Raw genomic sequence first — 21,848 nt, 5'->3', positions numbered from 1 at the left:
CTTGGTGTGGTCGGGATTGTCCAAATTTAAAAAGTCTCACAAAGAATGTTGTCAACTCAAGCAAGTTGAGTTACTGGTCACCTTACCAAGCTGGCACGTGTAAAAAGTTACCCAGGTCAGTTAAATCTAGAGGTCCCTTGGCAAGCACTAGAAACAGCTTAGCCAATCAGCGGCTTCCTCTGACCTTCCTTTCAAGTCACAGCTCACCTGCCTTAGGTCTGATTATCCCAAAGGGAGTCCTCAGACTCGAAGCAGTGTCACCCAGGCGTATTCAGAACAACAGAGCTAGCTACCTCCAATAATAATAATCAACATCTTTAACTTATCCATGCTCCTCCTACATGACATCATAGATGCTTTCAGGAATCACCGTTCAAATCATAAGAGACAAAGGTCGTATCGCTGTGATCTCTCAGCGACACCCGAGGAAGCTGAAGGCAGAAAGAGAGCCAACCAGGCTCCACCTTTCGGCGGCGGCAGCATCATATTGACCACCATGTATGCTCCACAGGAATCCGTGTGCTTCTCACCGTCAGACCTCTCATGAGTTCCTCCCAGAAGGGCCTGACGTTTAGTGCTGAGCTCAGTAGTGATGAAGGTGTTCACTGTCAAGCCTGAGCTAATGGGAGGGGTTTGAGGCTAGGAGTTCAGTTCTCCTGGGAGGGTGTAGTAAGACCAGAAAGGGCTTGGTTATACATCCCACGAAGCAATGTTTATTGACCTCTGACCAAGTGGCCGGCTCGAACAAGCAATCCAATTAAATTCAACAATAGCTCCATAAAGTACGTGGTGCTGGGTTTGGGTTGCTTTTTTTTCCCACAGAAGAAAATTCCTTGCTCTTGCTCCAGTTCAGGACCAAAGGGGAGATGGATGGAAGAAGCAGGCAGATGGAGGTTGGAATTGCTGCCGTGATTCTGAGGAAGCAGTTGTCAATCCGTGGCTTTAGATTTCTGAGTTTCCTGATAAGCAAGGCCAAGTCACAAGCCTGGCCACCAATGGTAGACCTCCCCACAGGGGTAGGCTTCTGACTCCCTCACCAAGACCTGGCCAGATGCACCCACCCTACCAGTGGCAGGTCCAAGAGAAGGAGGAGGAGGGGGAGAAGGGAGGTGACAAGGCCAACTCACAGCTCCTCCTAGAGTCATGGGTCAGATGTCGCACCTCTTCCCTGCCCACTGGGATGGGAGGTGAGAAAGAGTAAGTGGCCAGGCTTTCTTTCTCAGCTCCACTTGAGCCTGGTCCTGTCCCCAAAGACGACCACTTGGCTCAAAGAAAGAACTCAGGCTGGATGGTCTGACTGTGCACAAATTCCACAGTGTGCCCCAGGCACTACCAGTACTGCCTCTTTTGGAAGCAAGAAGCCAGGGATGTTCCTCTGCTCTCAAGGGTTAGTGGCATTCATGTATTCAATAAGAGAGACAGTGGCTCAGGAAACCTGCATTTCCTGTCACTTACTGGGAGCTCATAAACAGGGGGACAGGAATGAGTTAACAACTGAGCCTCCTCCAGATCCAAGGTGGGTGGGAGAGGGTTTTTGGCCAGTCTATGCCAGAGCGTGCCAGAAACTCCCTAAGGGCTCAAGTGCAGCCATCTGCTCTCAACCCTAGTTTCCCAGCTCTAAGCAGAGAGGGAAAGGCTTTAACACCATCAAACAACTTAAGACATTTCTTGTTTTCTTGGTTGGCTTCCTCATTCTGTCTGGGGCTGTGTTCCATCACATATCAGCTAGAGATCCTCATGACAATGACCTAATGTATTCTTGTGACTTAAAGAAAGGTACCTGGGGCACGGACATAGCTACCTGGCCCATAATAGGACAACTGATACACCGTAGGTGTTTGCATCATTGCTGCTTGAAGATGGCTTCTTCGAGAAGGCTGGAGGGGTGCTAGGAAGATAGCTGGGGGGTGGTGAAGGGTTCACCTTACAGTCATGAGGATCTGAGTTTGATCCCCAGAACCTACATAAAAAAGCCAGGCATAGTGAGTCACACTTGGAATCCCAGTGTTGGGAGTGGCAGGGCCAGCTTCCCCTAGCCTACTTGATGAGTTCAAAGCTTGTGAGAGACCCTGCCTCCAAATTGATAGTGTGTAATGCCTGAGGGACAGCAGCCAAGGCTGTCCTCTGACCTCCACATGCATGAACTGACACTCGTGCACTTGTGTAGTCATGAATGCATATGGAGCACCTACACTGATTTTATTTTTAAAGAGAGAAGACTGGGGGTTGGGGACTTAGCTCAGTGGTAGAGCGCTTGCCTAGCAAGCACAAAGCCCTGGGTTCAGTCCCCAGCTCCGAAAAAAAAAAAAGAAAAAAAAAAGAGAGAAGACTGGAGAAGGTTTCGAATGCAGACACATGACACAGAACAGCCCAGCCAAGAAGGTACTAAGTTCTAAGGACATGAGCTTTTTGAGCCGGAGGAGGAACTGAGAGCAGGGACACAGAGAACGGACAGAGCTCCTGCAATGAAAATACTCACAGGGGTCTGTGACAGCTGTCGGCACAGGGGCTGAGATTCAGCTACTCAAAGTAGAGCGCCCTTTGCTCCAGGGCTGCGATTTTCTTTCCCTTCTTCCCAGCCACTCTCCACATGCCTGTGTCCAGACTCATTTGTTTAAACTGCCCCCGCCCCCAACTCATAGCCCTGCCCTGGGGACTCGAGGAATCTGAGAAATGCCTTCGGTTCTAAGTTCTGGAGGGAAAGAATTGAAATAAAAGGAAGGAAAACCTCCCTTTAGACCACTGCCTGCATAGGATTTCCCACCATGGCTCCCATGATTCCTCCTCTCTCAACAGTCGAACATTCCTGACTCAATGTTACTATGGTCACCTGGTGCAAACTTCCCAAATCAGGACAGGTACCAGCAATTTCCCTCCCATCACCCAACCACAATAACTCCTCCACCATCTTTGCCAACCTCCATGCTTATCTCTTCCACCATTTAGCTTCATGGCTCTCCCTCCCTTTTCCCACTTAAGCCTTCATCCATCCCTAGTTTCCCAGACCAGAGATGCACAGTAAGGATTCTGATATAATGACAGAGAGCCCTTGCCCTCTGGGCGCAAACACCAGGTTATGGGGGCTCACACATTCCTAGTAGAAAGGGGCTCCTTTTCATGCTCTGCAAGTCTTCTGTGTGTACATGCACATACATGTCTATACACGTGTATGTGTTTTGTTTCTCTGTGAAGATATATGTATTTGCATGTGTGCATGTTCATGTGTGCAGGCCTGAAGTCAACTTTGGCAGCCATTTTCTTCTTTTTTAGGCAAAGTCTCTCACTGACTCAGAGCTTGCAGAATAGGCTACAGTGGCTGGATCCTACCAGGGATCCATCTCTCTTCACTGCCCTAGAGTTTGGAGTACAAACATGTGGCTGCCAAGACAAGCATTTCTTCTGTGTTCACGTGGGTTCCAGGGATTGAACCGAGCCATGGCGAGACACAGCCAAGTCTTCCTGCCCTCAGTCTGGCATGCACGAAACACATGAAGGACATCACACTGTAAGACACAGGCAGTGAGCGTCAAGCCCCCGCTCTGGCACTGCTTCCCTGCTGCAGACGTCAGGGATCGGTTCCGTGCCAAGGTATGCCATCTTCTGTCCTTGCCTGGACCCTGTGCCTGACACGTAGCTTCAGGCACATTCAGCAGCCGGCACGGGTGTGTCTGGCACTTGAGACAAACACTAAGGTGATGCTTTCCTAAGGATCTGGTAGAAGAACATGCATGCACAAGCCTAGTGATGACGCAAGAGAGGAGGCTCACAGTGACACCATGCAATGGAGAAAAACAGCCATGCGATGGGAGCAGGGACGTCCAGCCAGTGCTATGGCCACCTGGTTAGACCTTCTCGGATGGAGACTGCTCCTGAAGAGGAAGGGCTTTCTGAAAGAGGCCATTCCAAATCTGCATCTTAAAGAGGAGAAGCAGGAAGTCTGAAAAAGAGCCTGTGACATTGGCTTGCCTCCTGTCATTCTGGTCATCTCAGTCACCTCTCACCGACTTGGCTTCCTTCCCTTCCATCGGCCTCCATCTCAGAATGTCCCTTCCACTGAGACATTTGTTTAGAAAGGAAGAAAGAAAGACAGACAGAGAGAGAGAGAGAGAGAGAGAGAGAGAGAGAGAGAGAGAAAGGAAGGAAGAAAAAAGAAACAAAGAAACAAAGAAAGAAAAGAAGAAAGAAAGAAAGAAAATGGACTCACGCCCACCCAGACCACACGGCATGCCTGTTTGGAGCTGGAGTTTCCTCCTTCATTTTATTTAGAATTAATGTTTTAACATCAGTAACATGATGCTAATGTGATAAAAGCTAAAAGTATGAAGCAGGGTGTTATCACTTCTGCCTAGTACAGTCAGCCACCAGGTAGAGAAATCATTTATCCAACTGAAAGGACAAAGGAAGATACTGTGCTCGCATCCCTGGGATAGAAGGGAATTCAGAACCCACCACCAACACACACAGTGGGCTCTTACATGTGTTCCTGGTTGAGCCAATGGCCAAGAGCCAATGGGAGCCAGCAGGCCTCCTTCTGAGAGCCTCTAATATCCTCTTTTGGGCACCATCGCAGATCGCTAGGAGCCAGCTGTGCCCTGTGCCCAAGACTCCCTCTGAAGAATCGACCTGGCCCTCAGGAATTCGATGGGGTTGAGAATCTAGATGCTTAGATTCTGTTGGCTCTGCTGTGACACTCGCTAGAAGCCCTTGGGAAGGTAGCTGGGCTTCTTTGGGGAAATGCAGGTAGGACAAGAGATAGCTGGTAAGGAATCCATCAGGCAGGAGTGGGAATTCAGCAGTCAGAGCAGATTTATGAGGTTTAAGGAGGAAAATATTCCCCAATACATTTGCTCCAGAGAAACCAAGAAATTACCGCCCCCTTTATTTTCTCTTCCTTTACATCTAAACAGGGAGTTCATTTGAGGGTAGTTGAGGGAGAAAATCAGGATATAGCTTAGGGGACGAGGATTAGGGTAAGAGGTGATCTGAAGGGTGAGCTTTTTCTGGAAGAAAAACAGTGAGTGACCAACATCCAGGGTGGCATCATTAGAAATACCCCAATGCCTTGGAAAGTTTCAGGTGAAGAGCATGGGCTGCAAAAAGATCATGCATGCATGCACACGCGCGCGTGCGCACACACACACACACAGAAGCACATACACACACATTCATGCACATACACACATGCATGAACACATACGCACACACACACACACACACACACACACACACACACACATCTCTCACCCTAGGCTGTCAGAGGAGAAGCTGGGAAGTGAGCCCTCCACAGGGGTGCAGAGGTCCTAGATATACCAGGGAGCCCTCAGCTCCTTTAGCACCAGCTCTTGGCTCAACCTTCACAGCCCAGGGACCTGATCTTTTCCCACCCATTGGTGAATGTCAGTGAACTTCAGCCATGCGTGGGTGAACATCTGTATCAATTCTGATCACACGCCCATCCGAAAGCATTAATGTTGCCCGCCCACATGGGGTCTTGGAAGCCGCTACCAAGACCTACTTACTCTCCCAGTGGCTTTGGAAGGAGCTCACGGTCAGAAGCTAGAACACAGGGGTCAGAGGACCTGCATTCTGGCCCTACTACCACTTCTTATCTGTGACAACAATATTTGACAAGCCAGTTTAGCTCCCCATGCCTCCGTGTTATGATCTGAGTCTGGAAGCGACTCCTACAAGCATGCCTTTTGAACACTTGATTGCAAACCTGTGGTGTGATTTGGAAAGCTGTAGGGTCTTTGCCAGGTGGGCCATGCTGGCAAGGTGCTAGGGAAAGATTTTTGAAGAATATGCCCACTTGCTTCTAGTGACAACCTTTCTCTGCATTCTATCCCACACGAAGAAACAGCTCTGTGACGTTCTAGTTGCCAGTGGCCTTCCCTGCCATGGTGAACTGAACGTTCTTTTGAGACTTGGAGCCAAGACAAACCTTTTCTTCCTTGAGTTGCTTATGCTGACCAATCTGTCACACGAATGAGAATAGTGACAAATAGCCTTCGTTTCCTCAACTTGAAAACCAGAACAATAATATAATCTGCCTCACCAGGTAACTGTGAGGAGGAGTGAGTTGCATGTGGTCACCAGGGAAGTACCTAGCACCTGGAGAACATCAAGTTCATGCATGCTTGCATACACGTGTGTGTGTGCGTGCATGTGTGCAGGAGAGATGTTCAGCCCATGACAAATCTCCAAGAGAAGCCGCTTAAGGAAGGATTCGATTTGTCTCACAGTCTCAGAGGGTCCCGCGCATAAACAGAACAGCTCTCAGCGTGCCAGCCAGGAAACAGGATGCCTAGGCCTTGGGCTTTCTCCCTTTTCACCTTTTATCCCATCTGGGATCCCAACCTCTGGGTGGTGATACTAGCCACCTTAGTTAAACCACTTCAGAAAGACCCTAAGGGGTACGCCCAGAGGTATGCCCCACCCACCAATCTTCTAGGTACCTCTCAATGCTGTCACTTTGACAGCCATGATTACCCACCGCGTGGTCCATCTGCAAGGTCATCTCGGAGAGGCTCCTCAGAGTTCCCCTTCCCCTGTCAGCTTCTCACCTCTCCATTTTCCACACATTTGAAAAATGATAGTTTGTGCATTTATCATCTCTCTTCATCAGCAACTCCACCCTCTAAACCCCAGACATCCAACCTGATGCAACCTATTCATGGATGCCAAGGAAAGCCCAGGTATGGGCCGCTCTACATTTAACCGGCGTGGGGGCAGCATTTTCCTCAGCTTTCATTGCTGTCCAAAGGGAGTAGAATCACTGTCTAGCACATGGCAGGCCCTTGAAATACAGACGAATGGAGGAAACAAGTTAGCAACTGTCTAAGCTTAGACAAGTGATACCCAGGCCCCAGTTAACTGATCTGATGTCTCTACTCCCAACTAAATAAGGCAACTCTGTAATCTGATATGTGTGGATGTGCTCAAATCCTTGGTATGTGGTGCGCAGATGATGGCTTATTAGAGAGGGCTGGTGTTAGGCTGACTTAGGCAGGGCCTGAGAGGGTTAATCCCTGACTCTTCCCACCCCACATTAAGGACAGGGGCTGCTGGATCCCTGACAGCTGTCCAGGTGAAAGAAAAGTGTCAGAGGTGTGTGACTGCAGAGCTGTGTGACTGCAGAGCTGTCCTGGTCCTGATGTGGTTTTGACCCACAGAGAGCTCGAGTCTCCCCCACCCTCCTGCTGAGAGATGCAGGCTGGGTCTGGAGTATTTAAGAGCTCTCAAGCAGAGCAGTGGGAACTTCTGCCTGCCTGGGTCCCACGCTACATCCTGGCCTTGGAGGATGTAGACCTAAGGTCTGGACAGACTTCCCAGCTATTCCCAGGAGGCCTGCTCTCCCTCCAGCTCAGCTGGGCTGCCTGAGCCGAGGGCTACAGAGGCAGGTCTGTTTCCTCCGACACCATTACGTTCTCACTCAGAGAAAGGAAGATTATAGACCTCAGCACACAGAGGTCTCCTTCAGAAACCACCTTCCACCATCCCGAGCCCCCTGCCCCTGCTAGCTTGGGAAGGCTGAGAATCCAAGGGCAAAGGAACCTCTCATGACCAAGTCACAAAGGGTACACCTCTCCCACTAGGGGCTTCTCATGTCTCTAGCTTCTCAGAAAGTTCTAATCTATCAGCAACTTCCCCCAAGCATTCATCCCTCCCCCTGGATGAACTAGGAAGAGATGGGAGGGACCAACAGGCATCACTACAGGCAGAATAGAGAAGATCCAGCACTGGTCCCCTGGCATCCAGCTTGGAGGTCCTGTCTGTGGGTCAGGCGTTGTACATGGTAAGGATAAAGCAGTGGGGATCCACCGCATGCACTCTCGTGGAAAGCGGGCAGAGGGACAGCGATGTTTCTGAATGTTTCATGGAATGTAAGATAGCATGGGTAAAATGGCATGTAACCCAACCTGGGAAGGAGGAAGTTCGAGATACCGGAGAAGGGCAACACCAGGATACTTCTGGAAAGCAATGGCAGCCTGGGGGATAATACAGTAAGAGTCACTGGATATTGGCATGCCTCTCAACAACAGGCCGTCTCAGAGAGAAGCTGGGATGGTTGCCAACACCCAGTCTTTTTCCTCAAGAACCAGAATGGGGGTAGGCTCACATACACCAGATCTTCAGAGAGTACACCTCGGTGTGCCAAGGAAGAAACGAATTCTCTGCAGGACAAGTCTCAACTGACCTACACAACTCTTGATCTTGTCGTATCCCATCGGCAGTCCTCAAAGTTCCTACCGCCCAATCTCCTTCTAGTTAAGCACTAAAAGCTTCGAAGGTCATAGCTCCTCACCGAGTATCAACAAGGTGTCTCTCTCTCAGCCTCCAGCACAGGTATCCTTTCCGGGTACTACTGGCTCTCCCTCCCCCCACGGCCCTACATGCATACAGCCATACGTCATCCACCATGCTGTGCACAGCTGCAGGATTGCACACTACCGTAGATGATGGCCAGGAACAGAAGAAAGGCAGAGCCAAGATATGCGGTTAGCATCTCCGTAAAACCAGCATGGTATACGCTACCCAGAGCCAGTTTGGAACACATGAGTGATGTCCCAGTCCCCGGCCTCTGGGCTCCTGTATGGACCTCAGTATGAGGAGGGGAGATGTTGGTTCGAGTGGCCTATTTATATACAACCCCATGAAGGTGGCTTATGAGGAACTGACCCAAACACCAACCGCTTGCAGCTTCTCAGTGAGAAATTATCAGGCATCCATGCTGCTCCACCTCGCTGCTGACGTTGCAGTCTCTCAAGTCCAGGCAGCTTTCTCGAGCTCAGAGGGCCTAAGTCCGACCCCCAAACTTCCACCTGAGGAACATCACGAAATCCTTGGCAAAAGTATAGATTCAACATCTTGGAATGTCTCTCCATGCAAATGAGGTGTTCCTAGAACCTTGAACCTCAGCCAATGAAACTTTACCCTTACAGGAAGCCCTTACTCTCCAAGGGGTGTGTGTGTTTGTGTGTGTGTGTGTGTGTGTGTGTGTGTGTGTGATATATATATATATATATATATATATATATATATATATATATATATATATATACACATATATATATCCCTTGATTCACCCCAGAAAAAAAGTGTATGCACGCAAGCTGTTTCATTGAGTATCGTCTGAGAAAGTTGTTTTCTAAAAGAGCTGTAGCACTGAAACCTTCGGAGGAGACGCCCCACTCATCCCACCCCTATCCCAGGATTCTGCTGACCCACCCAGTTCAGACTTGGTCAGTGTGCACCCTCTCAGCAAGCATCAGGCTCAGACATCCCAGAGGAAGAGACAGAAAATGGAACCCCACCACGCCATCCGTTCAACTCACTCATTCTGCCATTCAACCAGTGTCCACCGAGACTTTATCACATGCCAGACATCGCAGCAGCCCGTACGGCGGCCGAGGAGCCAGCATGGGGATCTCTCTTCTGAGACTCTGATGTTAGGTCTGGGATCTTCTAGATTTCTCATTAAAAGATTTTATGTTGAGGTGAAAAATGTTAAGGGGGAGGACATTTCAACTTCGCACCTGCTCAACAAAAGCCCCAGCGTGGGAGGGAACCCTAAGGGCCCTGCCACTAGCCCTGGAGTCCAGGAGCTCTCCCACAGCCTCTGTGGTGCTTTGAATGAGAATGGCCTTCGGATGTTGAATACTTGGTCCTCCGCTGGTAGAACTGTTTAGAAGGTTTAGGATGTAAGTGTGGCCTTGTTGGAAGACTGTATCACTGGGTGTAGCGTTCTCTCTCTCTCTCTCTCTCTCTCTCTCTCTCTCTCTCTCTGACAGGTGCTTGAGGATAAGCTGTCCTTCTCCAGCTCCATGCTTGCTTGCTTGTTGCCATGTTCCCCACCATGATGGTCATGGACTGCCAACTTAAATGCTTTCTTTTACATGTTTTTATATGTTGCTTTGGTCATGATGTCTGTCCCAGCAATAGAAGAGTAAGACATCTCACATGGAGAAAGCAGACATGTGAGTGCTACTGCGTGCACCGTGACAACCAACTGGTGTCACTCAACTAACGCAGCCCCAGTTGACTCTGGAGACAGGTTATCCCCCTTACTCCCAATAGCCACGCCTCCCCTCTTGGAATCCTGTTCTCACCTTATGTGAGGACCCTGCTCTTCCTTTCTCTGAGGTGGCCCTCTCACCATTACTGCTAAGCAAAAGGACGCCTATTATCACTAAGTCCACAGTACAAGCAAGGAAAGTGGAGCTCCAGAGGGAGGTCACTTGTCCTACCTGGGACCCTCAGCAAACTCAACAGAGCTGTGTGTACAAGAGCTGTGTGTACAAGAGCTGTGTGTACAAGAGCTGTGTGTACAAGAGCTGTGTGTACAAGAGCTGTGTGTACAAGAGTTGTGTGTACAAGAGCTGTGTGTATAAGAGCTGTGTGTACAAGCTCACCCTCTGCACTGCAGGGTTGAACTCTCCCGAGTGACAGCACTAATGGACCAGCTCTGGAGGGATCTCGGCTCCTACTAGACATTGTGCACGCAATGGAAACAATTACAAAGATGCAATTCAAACAGAAAAATTAAAGCCAGGTGTGGCAGCTCATGTCTGCCATGCAGCACTTGGGAGACGGAGTTGGAGAGAGACCATGAATTCAAGGCTAGCCTGGGCTACATGGTGAGTTCCAGGCCAGCCTGGCTACAGAGTATGGACTCGGGATATAGCTTAATGGGTAGAATGCTTACTACCTAAACTTCACTTGGAGATCTCTACCTGTAAGTCCAACACTTGGGAGGCAGAAGCAGATCGGAAAAGGATGTCTTGGTTACACAGACATCCCCTTTCCTCCCCAGGCTAGCCTGGGCTACAGAATGGGACTGTCTCTAAAACAAGTTTTAAAGTTTCCCCAACTCTTAGCCAAGATTTATTTCCTCCTGCATCACGAGGCCAGCTAAGGCCCAACTATGCTGCCTCTCTCTCTCTTCAGAAGACAGCCTCTAGCATCCTAGGAACCAATCGTAACTTCTGATCCTGAGTGATGAGCATGCGGTAGGGGATGTGTGCTGTGAGTTCCGAGCTCCGCTAAGAAAGGCCCCCAAGACAGAGCTTTGCTCCTTGCACCATCGTAATGAACTCTTTTTAAAACGTGAGCTACCACTCTGATGGGAGAGCTGCACTGCCAAGCAGGGGCCCCCTTCTACGAGCGCAGGTCAGTCATCTGGGACTCCAAAGTCACCCCCAAGTCAACTTTCACCTCTGCCCTCTAGCAGAGGTAGGAAGGATAGCCAGGCTTGGCGATAAACCCATACTCTTAAGACAGCCTTTGTCTCTCATCATTGTCTTCCAAGTGGCCTCTGGCCACCTGCACCGCGTCCAGAAGCAGCCGGATGTGGCAGGAAGGGTAGAAGCCAAGCTCTGGACTCTGCTTGGAGCAACCTTCTCCCACTGAGAGGGCATCTGAGGTACCCTCGGCCTCACGCATGCCTAACTCCAGCTTGTCCACCCTCCTGCAGTGTTTGGCCATCCTCTCCTGCACTGGAGTAGCCATGAGCTCCTCCGTTTTCTCTGCCCCACTGTCTCAGTCAGGGACCAGGGCTTGTTTTCTTAATTAACTGAAAACACTAACACTGGGGGCCAGGAGCTGGCAGGGGCCTGGCCTTCAGAAGCTGCTAAGAAAAAAAAGTTACTTTGAAATCTAGACCATCCAGCCCCCCCACCCCCCACAAGGGATGTCAAAACAAACAGGGACATTTGATCTCGGGGAATAGGAGCTGGCGCCAGCTCAGGTTACCAAACCAGGGCTGGATTTACCCACAGTGTCAAACAGGTGATCCTGGGCACAGCTGGGCCCCACAAAGCCCCCTTCTGCAGCACTGGGGTGTAGGGAGAGCTCTCTAGGATTTCCTCTAACATGATTCTGGTGGGTATGGAGCTGGGAGTAGAGGAGGCAGCAGATAAGACAAGTTCCCGCCTTGAAATAAAGTCAGAAATAACTCGTTAAGATGCAGATAATAGGGGCACTGGCAAGTCAGTACAAAATTAACAGTCTCAGGAAAGGGGAGGATGTCTTGTGTTGGTGGGGATTAAGAGGAGGAATGTGGCAGCAGGATATAAAGAGGAAACATTTGACCTGAAGACAGGGTCAAACTCAAAAGTGGGTAGCAGGTAGCACAGAGGTGAAGGGGGGGTGCTCCAGGTGAAGGAGAGTCCATAAGCAAAGGCTAGAAGGCAAGAAAGAGGAGAAAGCCTTTGAGATGGGTGGGGTGGGGTGGGGTGGGGTGGAGTGGGGTGGGATGCAGTTGACAGACTGCTTGCCTAGCAGGAGAGAAAACTCACGTTTGATCGCCAGCACTGACAAAAACAGGGCTTTCTGGCAGCAGGTGATTATTATCCCACTACTTGTGAATAGAGAGGCAAGATCTGTTCAGGGTCATCCTTGACTACAGAGCAGGTTGAGGATAGCCTGAACTACATAAGGTGCTGGATAGAGAAGAAAATAGAAGAGAAGGAAAGAGGGAAGAGAGGGAAAAGGAGGGGAGGGGAGAGAAAGAAAGGGGATAGGAGGGAAGGGGGAAGGAAGCACAGGGAAAAGGGGGGGAGGGAAGGGGAGGGAAGTGGTCCCCTGTGGCTGGGGATCCCAGCTTATGCAGGCACAAGATGTACCATGGGAACTAGTCATGGGCTTCTTGGGGCTGATTCCATCTAGGTCAGGGGTTAACCATAAGCCAACTCCGGCCCTGGCGACTTTTGCAACCCCAGTTTCACTAGAATTTACCCACAAAGGCTTATTTACAGATTATGACTTCTTTAAGGGCAAGAACAGAACTGAGGGGAGAAACACGAACCGCGTGGCCCTCACAGCCAAAGCTTTCCTTCTCAGCATCCTTGCCGTCGATCTTGGCAGATCCCCAGTGGTGGACGCACAAGAGACACCAGACCAGCTGAGCGTGGCGACCAGTGTGTGCAGACATAAGGAAATACACGAGGAGGGGGCTGACCACAAGTCATGCCCGTCACTTCAAGGCTAAGAGACGGATAAGAAAAAGAAGCAGCAAGTTCTGAGCTTCCTGTCTCCTGGACTGGCAAAGTCTCCCATCCAAAGAGAGTTCTGTGTACCCAGCCCCAACTAAAGGTCCAGGAACCAGGTCAACCCTAGATACACTCTGGGTGGTTAGGATTCGTCATTTCTGGTAGTTGGGGTGGTCATAGCCATGGATCCATACAGTGAGCTTGGCACTATGACCATGTCACCCAATAGATAGGTCCTGAAGGAAGCTAGGCTTTGGGAAAGCCGGGGTGGGGGGGTGGGTGGTAGGGAGACACTGCTCTCTGAGATGCCATAGTGTTCCCGGGAAGCTTGTGGCCCTTCCTTAACCTCAGCACACAGTGTTCCTTCTGCAAAGGCCCACCCAGGACGGTGCAAAGATTTGTGGAGGTGAGAAGGGCAGTTTTCAAAGCACAACACCTTGCCCCAGATTCACGGCCATTTTTCTGAGTCTCTGGCCTCAGCCCATCCTAAACCAGAGAACAGGAGACCTGGAGCTTCAGACCTTGCTCTGCTCAGCCTAGCCCAGTCTGCCCAGTTAGGGGTGGGGGAATGCTGTATCACAACCCTCATGGTACCCAGCAGCCTTTCTGAGTCATCTCTGGTCCTTTGGGCTCTCATTCAGACTCCAGTTTAAGACACAGAGCTTCCAGATGTTAAGCACTGTCATTTTAGGAGACCACACAGAATACCAACTCCATCAGAAACACACTGGAACAACAACAATTCCGATGCCAGTAGCAGGCTCTATGGTGGCCAGCCCAGACAGAACTTTTAGATAATCACTAAAACACAATGTAGCATTTTGTCAAGGAAGAGAACATTCTCCCACATCTTCTCTGACCTTGAGAAGAACATTCTAACATACACACCCCCGCAAAGGCTTTCTGAGCGTAGTGCAAAAGACAGTAGTTGCAGGTCGCCATGTAGGCTATGCAGTTAAGGTCCCCTGAACCCTTCACAGCTTCTGTCCCTTTGTTGACTACCACATAGCTGATACATGAAAGCTATTAGTTCAACTTAGTTAAATAAGCAAATAAAATGAATGGGTGAGGGGATGAGAGATGAGAGGATGAGGGGATGAGAGGATGAGGGGATGAGGGGATGAGGGGATGAGAGGATGAGGGGATGAGGGGATGAGAGGATGAGAGGATGAGAGGATGAGGGGATGAGAAGATGAGAGGATGAGAGGACGAGGGGATGACAGGATGAGGGGATGACAGGATGAGAGGATGAGAGGATGACAGGATGAGGGGATGACAGGATGAGGGGATGACAGGATGAGAGAATGAGAGGATGAGGGGATGAGAGGATGAGGGGATGAGGGGATGAGAGGATGGGGGATGAGAGGATGAGAGGATGAGGGGATGAGAGGATGGGGGATGAGAGGATGAGAGGATGAGGGGATGAGAGGATGAGAGGATGAGGGGATGAGGGGATGAGAGGATGAGGGGATGAGAGGATGAGGGGATGAGAGGATGAGAGGATGAGGGGATGACAGGATGAGAGGATGAGAGGATGACAGGATGAGGGGATGACAGGATGAGGGGATGAGAGATGAGGGGATGAGAGGATGAGGGGATGAGAGGATGAGGGGATGAGGGGATGAGGGGATGAGAGATGAGAGAATGAGGGGATGAGGGGATGAGAGGATGAGAGGATGAGGGGATGACAGGATGAGGGGATGACAGGATGAGAGGATGAGAGGATGAGGGGATGTGGGGATGAGGGGATGAGGGGATGAGAGGATGAGAGGATGAGGGGATGAGAGGATGAGGGGATGAGAGGATGAGAGGATGAGGGGATGAGAGGATGAGAGGATGAGAGGATGAGGGGATGAGGGGATGAGAGGATGAGGGGATGAGAGGATGAGGGGATGAGAGGATGAGGGGATGAGGGGATGAGAGGATGAGGGGATGAGAGGATGAGGGGATGAGAGGATGAGAGATGAGAGGATGAGGGGATGAGAGGATGAGAGGATGACGGGATGAGAGGATGAGGGGATGACAGGATGAGAGGATGAGAGGATGACAGGATGAGGGGATGACAGGATGAGGGGATGACAGGATGAGGGGATGACAGGATGAGGGGATGGGGGGATGAGAGGATGAGGGGATGACAGGATGAGGGGATGACAGGATGAGAGGATGACAGGATGAGGGGATGACAGGATGAGGGGATGACAGGATGAGGGGATGACAGGATGAGGGGATGACAGGATGAGGGGATGAGAGGATGAGGGGATGAGAGGATGAGAGGATGAGGGGATGACAGGATGAGAGGATGAGAGGATGACAGGATGAGGGGATGACAGGATGAGGGGATGAGAGATGAGGGGATGACAGGATGAGGGGATGAGAGGATGAGGGGATGAGGGGATGAGGGGATGAGAGATGAGAGAATGAGGGGATGAGGGGATGAGAGGATGAGAGGATGAGGGGATGACAGGATGAGGGGATGACAGGATGAGAGGATGAGAGGATGAGGGGATGTGGGGATGAGAGGATGAGGGGATGAGAGGATGAGAGGATGAGGGGATGAGAGGATGAGGGGATGAGAGGATGAGAGGATGAGAGGATGAGGGGATGAGAGGATGAGGGGATGAGAGGATGAGGGGATGAGGGGATGAGAGGATGAGGGGATGAGAGGATGAGGGGATGAGAGGATGAGGGGATGAGGGGATGAGAGGATGAGGGGATGAGAGGATGAGGGGATGAGAGGATGAGAGATGAGAGGATGAGGGGATGAGAGGATGAGGGGATGACAGGATGAGAGGATGAGGGGATGACAGGATGAGAGGATGAGAGGATGAGAGGATGAGGGGATGACAGGATGAGGGGATGACAGGATGAGGGGATGACAGGATGAGGGGATGAGGGGATGAGAGGATGAGGGGATGACAGGATGAGGGGATGACAGGATGAGAGGATGACAGGATGACAGGATGAGGGGATGACAGGATGAGGGGATGACAGGATGAGAGGATGAGAGGATGAGGGGATGAGAGGATGAGGGGATGAGGGGATGAGAGGATGGGGGATGAGAGGATGAGAGAATGAGGGGATGAGAGGATGAGAGGATGAGGGGATGACGGGATGAGGGGATGAGGGGATGAGAGGATGAGGGGATGACAGGATGAGGGGATGACGGGATGAGAGGATGAGAGGATGAGGGGATGAGGGGATGACAGGATGAGGGGATGACAGGATGAGAGGATGAGGGGATGAGAGGATGAGGGGATGACAGGATGAGAGGATGAGGGGATGAGAGGATGAGAGGATGAGAGGATGAGAGGATGAGGGGATGAGGGGATGAGGGGATGAGAGGATGAGAGGATGAGGGGATGAGGGGATGAGAGGATGAGGGGATAAGAGGATGAGTGGATGAGAGGATGAGGGGATGAGAGGATGAGGGGATGAGGGGATGAGGGGATGAGAGGATGAGGGGATGAGAGGATGAGGGGATGAGAGATGAGAGGATGAGGGGATGAGAGGATGAGGGGATGAGAGGATGAAGTGATGAAGAGATGAGGGAATGGATAGATGAGGAGATAGATGGATGAGGTGATTAGGGAGCGACTGATGACAGAATGGGTGGATGAAGATATCCAAGTCTCATTTGAGAATTTCCAGCTCTGAGGAGGCATGATCCTCAACCTCTGAGCTTCAGTTTCTGTAAAACTCATAAAACAATATATTCATGACTCAAATAATTTTTTTGGATGGAGGCATGGGTATCACTTGGTTTGTAAGACAGTCCTTTGTCATCAACTCGGATGGTCCCAAGAACCTACACTTAAATTGCTAGTGCAGTAGACGGTCCATCTAACCCCAGTGTCATGGAAATGGACACAGGATGATCTCTGAGACTTGACCAGCTTGCAAGCTGCAGCCCACAGAGACACTGTATCTCAATAAATAAGGGAGAGGGCACCTGAGAAATATCTAAGGCCTCCACATGACAGCATGAAATGTGCACCTGAAAACACACACACACACACTCACACACTCACACACACACTCACACACTCACACATACACACTCACACACACTCACACACACTCACACACTCACACACTCACACTCACACATACACACACACACACATACACAGACACACACTCACACACACATACACAGACACACTCACACACCACACACATACACAGACACACACAGACTCATACACATACACAGACACACACTCACACACACATACACAGACACACTCACACATCACACACATACACAGACACACACTCACACACATACACAGACACACTCACACACCACACACATACACAGACACACACAGACTCATACACATACACACTCACACACACACTCACACACACATACACAGACACACTCACACACCACACACATACACAGACACACACAGACTCATACACATACACACTCACACACACACTCACACACACATACACAGACACACTCACACATCACACACTCACACACACACATACACAGACACACACTCACACACACATACACAGACACACTCACTCACACACACATACACAGCCACACTCACACACCACACACATACACAGACACACACACACTCATACACATACACACTCACACACACACTCACACACACATACACCGACACACTCACACATCACACACATACACAGACACACACAGATACACACTCACACACTCACACACACACTCACACACACATACACAGACACACTCACACATCACACACATACACAGACACACACACACTCATACACACACACCACACAAACAGACACACACTCACACACACACCACACACACTTACATACACAGACATACACTCACACACACAGACACACACAACACACATACACAGACACACACATACACCACACACAGACACCAGCACACTCACACTCACATACACACACAACACACATACACAGACACACACTCACATACACCACACACAGACACAGACACACTCACACTCACAGACACACACAACACACATACACAGACACACACTCACATATACTACACACATACACAGATACACACTCACATACACCACACACAGACACAGACACACACACACTCACACACACACAACACACATACACAGACACACACTCACATACACCACACACAGACAGACACACACACTCACACACACACACAACACATACACAGACACACACTCACATACACCACACACAGACAGACACACACACTCACACACACACAACACACATACACAGACACACACTCACATACACCACACACAGACACAGACACACACACACTCACACACATACCCCACACACAGACACACACACACCCCACACACACATAACACACACACACACACGAATTTGTACAGCATTTAAAGATTAGATTAAACTTGGCACAGTCACCAAAGTCTTCAAGGAACACAATAGATGATACTGACCATTGTGACTCTGTGAAGATGGTCTCATCCTCCCCTCTCCTAATAGAAACCCAGATCACCACAGCATCTGGATTGCTTCCTGGCATCTTCTGTTTCAGCAAACCCCTTGTTCAGACTCTGGTGCCAAGAAGAACTTAGATTTCAGCAAAGGACTTCCCTGAAGAAGCCCTGATCTTGGAAGAACGGAAGTTGCTGCTGTGTCTATCCTTGTCTGCTGGAGACCCAAGGACTCAGGCTTTCCTCGGGCATTTGTGCACAGGTGTGCAGGCATTTGAGGTCATCTGCCTCAAGGAAATGGGGTTGGAGCACCATTTGCTCTGTATTATAGGGTGCTGGCTCAGCCCCATTCTCCCAGCAAGGACCTGAACCTTTTGCCCATGTGTTCCCATGCCAGTTCTGGTGACTTGGGCCTCCCCCGAGGCCATGTTCCCAGGCCTCCACAGTAACAGGCTCCCTATTCTTCCCTGCCCTTGGCAGATCTGCCACCTCCCACTATGGCACTGCATGCTGTGGTCCAGTGACAGCTTTCTTCAGTCCAAGAGGACAGCATGGACTCAGGGAGCAAGCCTGGTCTGTGCCCTTGCCCAGGAGGAAGGGGACTTGGCTCGAAGCCCCTGCTGAGATAGACAACTTTCACTGGATAGCAGATCTCCAAGGTTCTGCTCTTTGCCCAGGGTCTAGAGATGATAGCCCTTTAGGGCATTTTCATAAAGAGCCCCAGAGCCCACACTGGCTACACTTTATTTTGAAGGAGAAAGGGCTGCCATCCACCCCTCCTGATCATCAGTCTTCAGACTGGCTGTAGCTTGATCCAGATGGCAACCTTCAACTTCATGCCTCAAGAATGACAACTGGGAGGGGAGCTGAGGTTATCCCCACATGCAAGGGAATCCCAGTCCCATCCCCTCTCCCTGTCACATCTGCCCATCCTATTTCACTGTCAAGAATCATGACAACAAACCCTAGATCTGCACTCTGAAATCCACAGTGGAGGAACGGGAGGCAGCAAGCTTCTTTCACACTCACCAAACACATCCAGTTACTTTCCAACTTCCTTTTTCCAGCTCCCGGACCTCAAGGAGCCTCTTATGGCCCAAAGCCAGGGCCCAGCTACCAAGAGGCTTCAGGCAGGGAGTCCTGTGGGCACAGATCCCCCAGGGGTGTGCAGATCATCAGAAGTGACCCCTTTCCTCTATACTCTGGACCCCGATTGAGCTCAGGAGGGTCCCAATCATAGTCCAGCAGAACCCACCAGGAGAAGCAGAACTGGCTGTCAGAGTCCCAGAGTGAATAGATCACAGGCTGCCTCTCTTAAAGAGACAGTCCGGATTAGCAAGACACAGGGAATAAAGGAAGGAAGGGAAAGGAAGAGGGGGAGGGGAAGTCAGGAAAAGAGAAGGGGAGTGAGGGGAAGGAAATAAGAAAAGAAGGACTGGGAAAGAAATAAGAGGGAAAGTCAAGAAAAGGAAGAGAAAGAAGGGAAGGGAAGGAAGAAAGGAAGGAGAGAAAGAGTGAAGGGAGATGAGACAGTGTTCTTCAGGGTAAAGTACTGAGACAGCACCAGCCCTCAGTCCCCACACACACTGGAGAGGAGCCTAGTTCTGAGGGCGAGAAGCTTCTCAACCCTCCAGACTCACAGGACATGGAGGTAGATGGTCCCTTTGGTCCCTTTGTCTGGGGCAGCTTTAGTGCAGGGACTCGCCCAGAGGGCAAGGTGACAGCCCAGAACAAAGTCAGCAGCTCACCGGATTGCAAGTAAAGTAGGAACTGACTGGTTCCTCCAGGCACGGTTGCTCTTGCGCGCGCTAGCTCTCTCTCTCTCTCTCTCTCTCTCTCTCTCTCTCTCTCTCTCTCTCTCTCTCTCTCTCTCTCTCTCCCTCCCTCCCTCCCTCCCTCCCTCCCTCCCTCCCTCCCCCTCCCTTTCCCCTCCCCTTCTCCCTCTCTCTTCCTCTCCCCACCATCTGCAAGTGTGTGCTCCTGTATGTTCCTGAGTGCAGTTCCCACAGAGGCCAGAAGAGGGCATCTGACCCCTTGGAACCAGAGTGACTGTGAGCCCAACATGGCCGCTGTAAACCAAGCTTAGGCCCTGTGCAAGAGCAGCAAGCGCTAGCACTGAAGCGAGTCTACCACCCCTAGAGGCAGGTTTTAAATGAAATCGAAACAAGCACATTTGCACAAAATAGAAACAAAGGCTTCTATAAAGAATATTAAACTTACTAATTACAGCTTTTAGTTTCCTAAATTCTGTAAGCTGTTTGAGACCCTTCATCAACATCTTATCTACAGCTCCCCACCCCTGCTTCTGCTCCCCACCCAGCACTAAGATCGGAGGAGCAGAGATCTGGAGCCTGCTAGGGTTACCCAGTCCTCTTCCTTCAATAACCCGGGCACTTTCGAAACCAGGCCGGATAACTCCCACCATGATAGAGCCTTCTGCCCACTACCAGGAAACAACTGTTCCCTTCTCTGGTCCCCCAGGCTTTACCCTGTACTGTGGCCTGAATGTCTGTGGCTTCCTCAAATTCAGCTTAGCTCACAATATGATTTAACTCAGAGACGAGGCCTTGGGAGGTCGGTAGATGTCAAAGGCTGAGCCATCGCGAATGGAATCAATGTCCCTGTAAAAGAGATCCCAGGGAGCTACTGTGCACCTTATACCATGTAAGGACACAGGGTAAAGATAGCTGTCTATGAACTGGGAAAACAACCATCACCAGATATCAGACCAGCTGCCCCCTTCCACATGGGCTTCCGTGCATGCTTGCTAAAGTCAACGCCCCGGAAATGTATTGTAGCGACTTGAGCTGATGATGACAACATCCAGAGTTTGCTGTTAAAACTGGCATCACGCTAGATTCTAATTAATTTCCTGCCTATTCCCTTCCCCAGTCCAGACATCTATCTAGCAAGCCTCAGGAATTTGTGGCATAAGGCAAATATGATGGTAATAATAATAATAATAATAATAATAATAATAATAATAATAGTCATTGTTGTTATTGCTGTTTGAATATGTATCTGTTTTCAGCACTGATTCATAGAGCTCCTTTTTACAACCTCCTAACAGGCTGCCTAGGTGGGTATCAGGAGTGTTATAGGGGTGGACACGATGTCTGAGGTCCTTGCAACTTTGTCCTTTGGTTTAGTTAGAGAGCTTCAAAGAGCCGACTAGGCTCTCTGCCCTTGTTTGTAGCTAGACCAGGCTGTTCTGACGCCAGCCCCTGCCCCCTCCATGCCTCCCAGCTCCGATGTCAGCTTCCCTTCCAGCCAGGCAGAAGTACATCAGTCTGGGACAATGCTTTCCAGCTGATATGTAGCAAAGCCTCTTCACGAGTGCCTGCTGCCAAGCCCAGAATGATCCTTCAAGCCTCCCAGAGGGAAGTTGTCACCAGACTCCAGC

At 50.3% G+C, this 21,848-nt stretch overlaps 1 protein-coding gene across 9 annotated transcripts in view; it reads right to left on the bottom strand.

Moving 5' to 3' along the window:
- Positions 1 to 21,848, bottom strand: part of Daam2 (dishevelled associated activator of morphogenesis 2) — a 118,053-nt gene that overhangs the window by 59,619 nt on the left and 36,586 nt on the right. Inside the window, exon 1 of one of the 9 annotated variants that reach the window (XM_039084449.2) lies at positions 19,475 to 20,155. The exons of 7 other annotated variants lie outside the window; for them this stretch is intronic. The gene's annotated coding sequence lies outside the window, so the exon portion shown is untranslated. Of the gene's footprint in view, positions 1 to 18,448; positions 18,971 to 19,474; positions 20,156 to 21,848 lie in introns of those variants that run through there. One more of the 9 variants, XM_039084451.2, reaches the window with a different exon arrangement.

This window comes from Rattus norvegicus, chromosome 9, assembly GCF_036323735.1.
Source record: "Rattus norvegicus strain BN/NHsdMcwi chromosome 9, GRCr8, whole genome shotgun sequence".
Lineage (NCBI taxonomy): Eukaryota > Metazoa > Chordata > Mammalia > Rodentia > Muridae > Rattus > Rattus norvegicus.
This window is presented reverse-complemented; position numbering and strand designations above follow the sequence as displayed.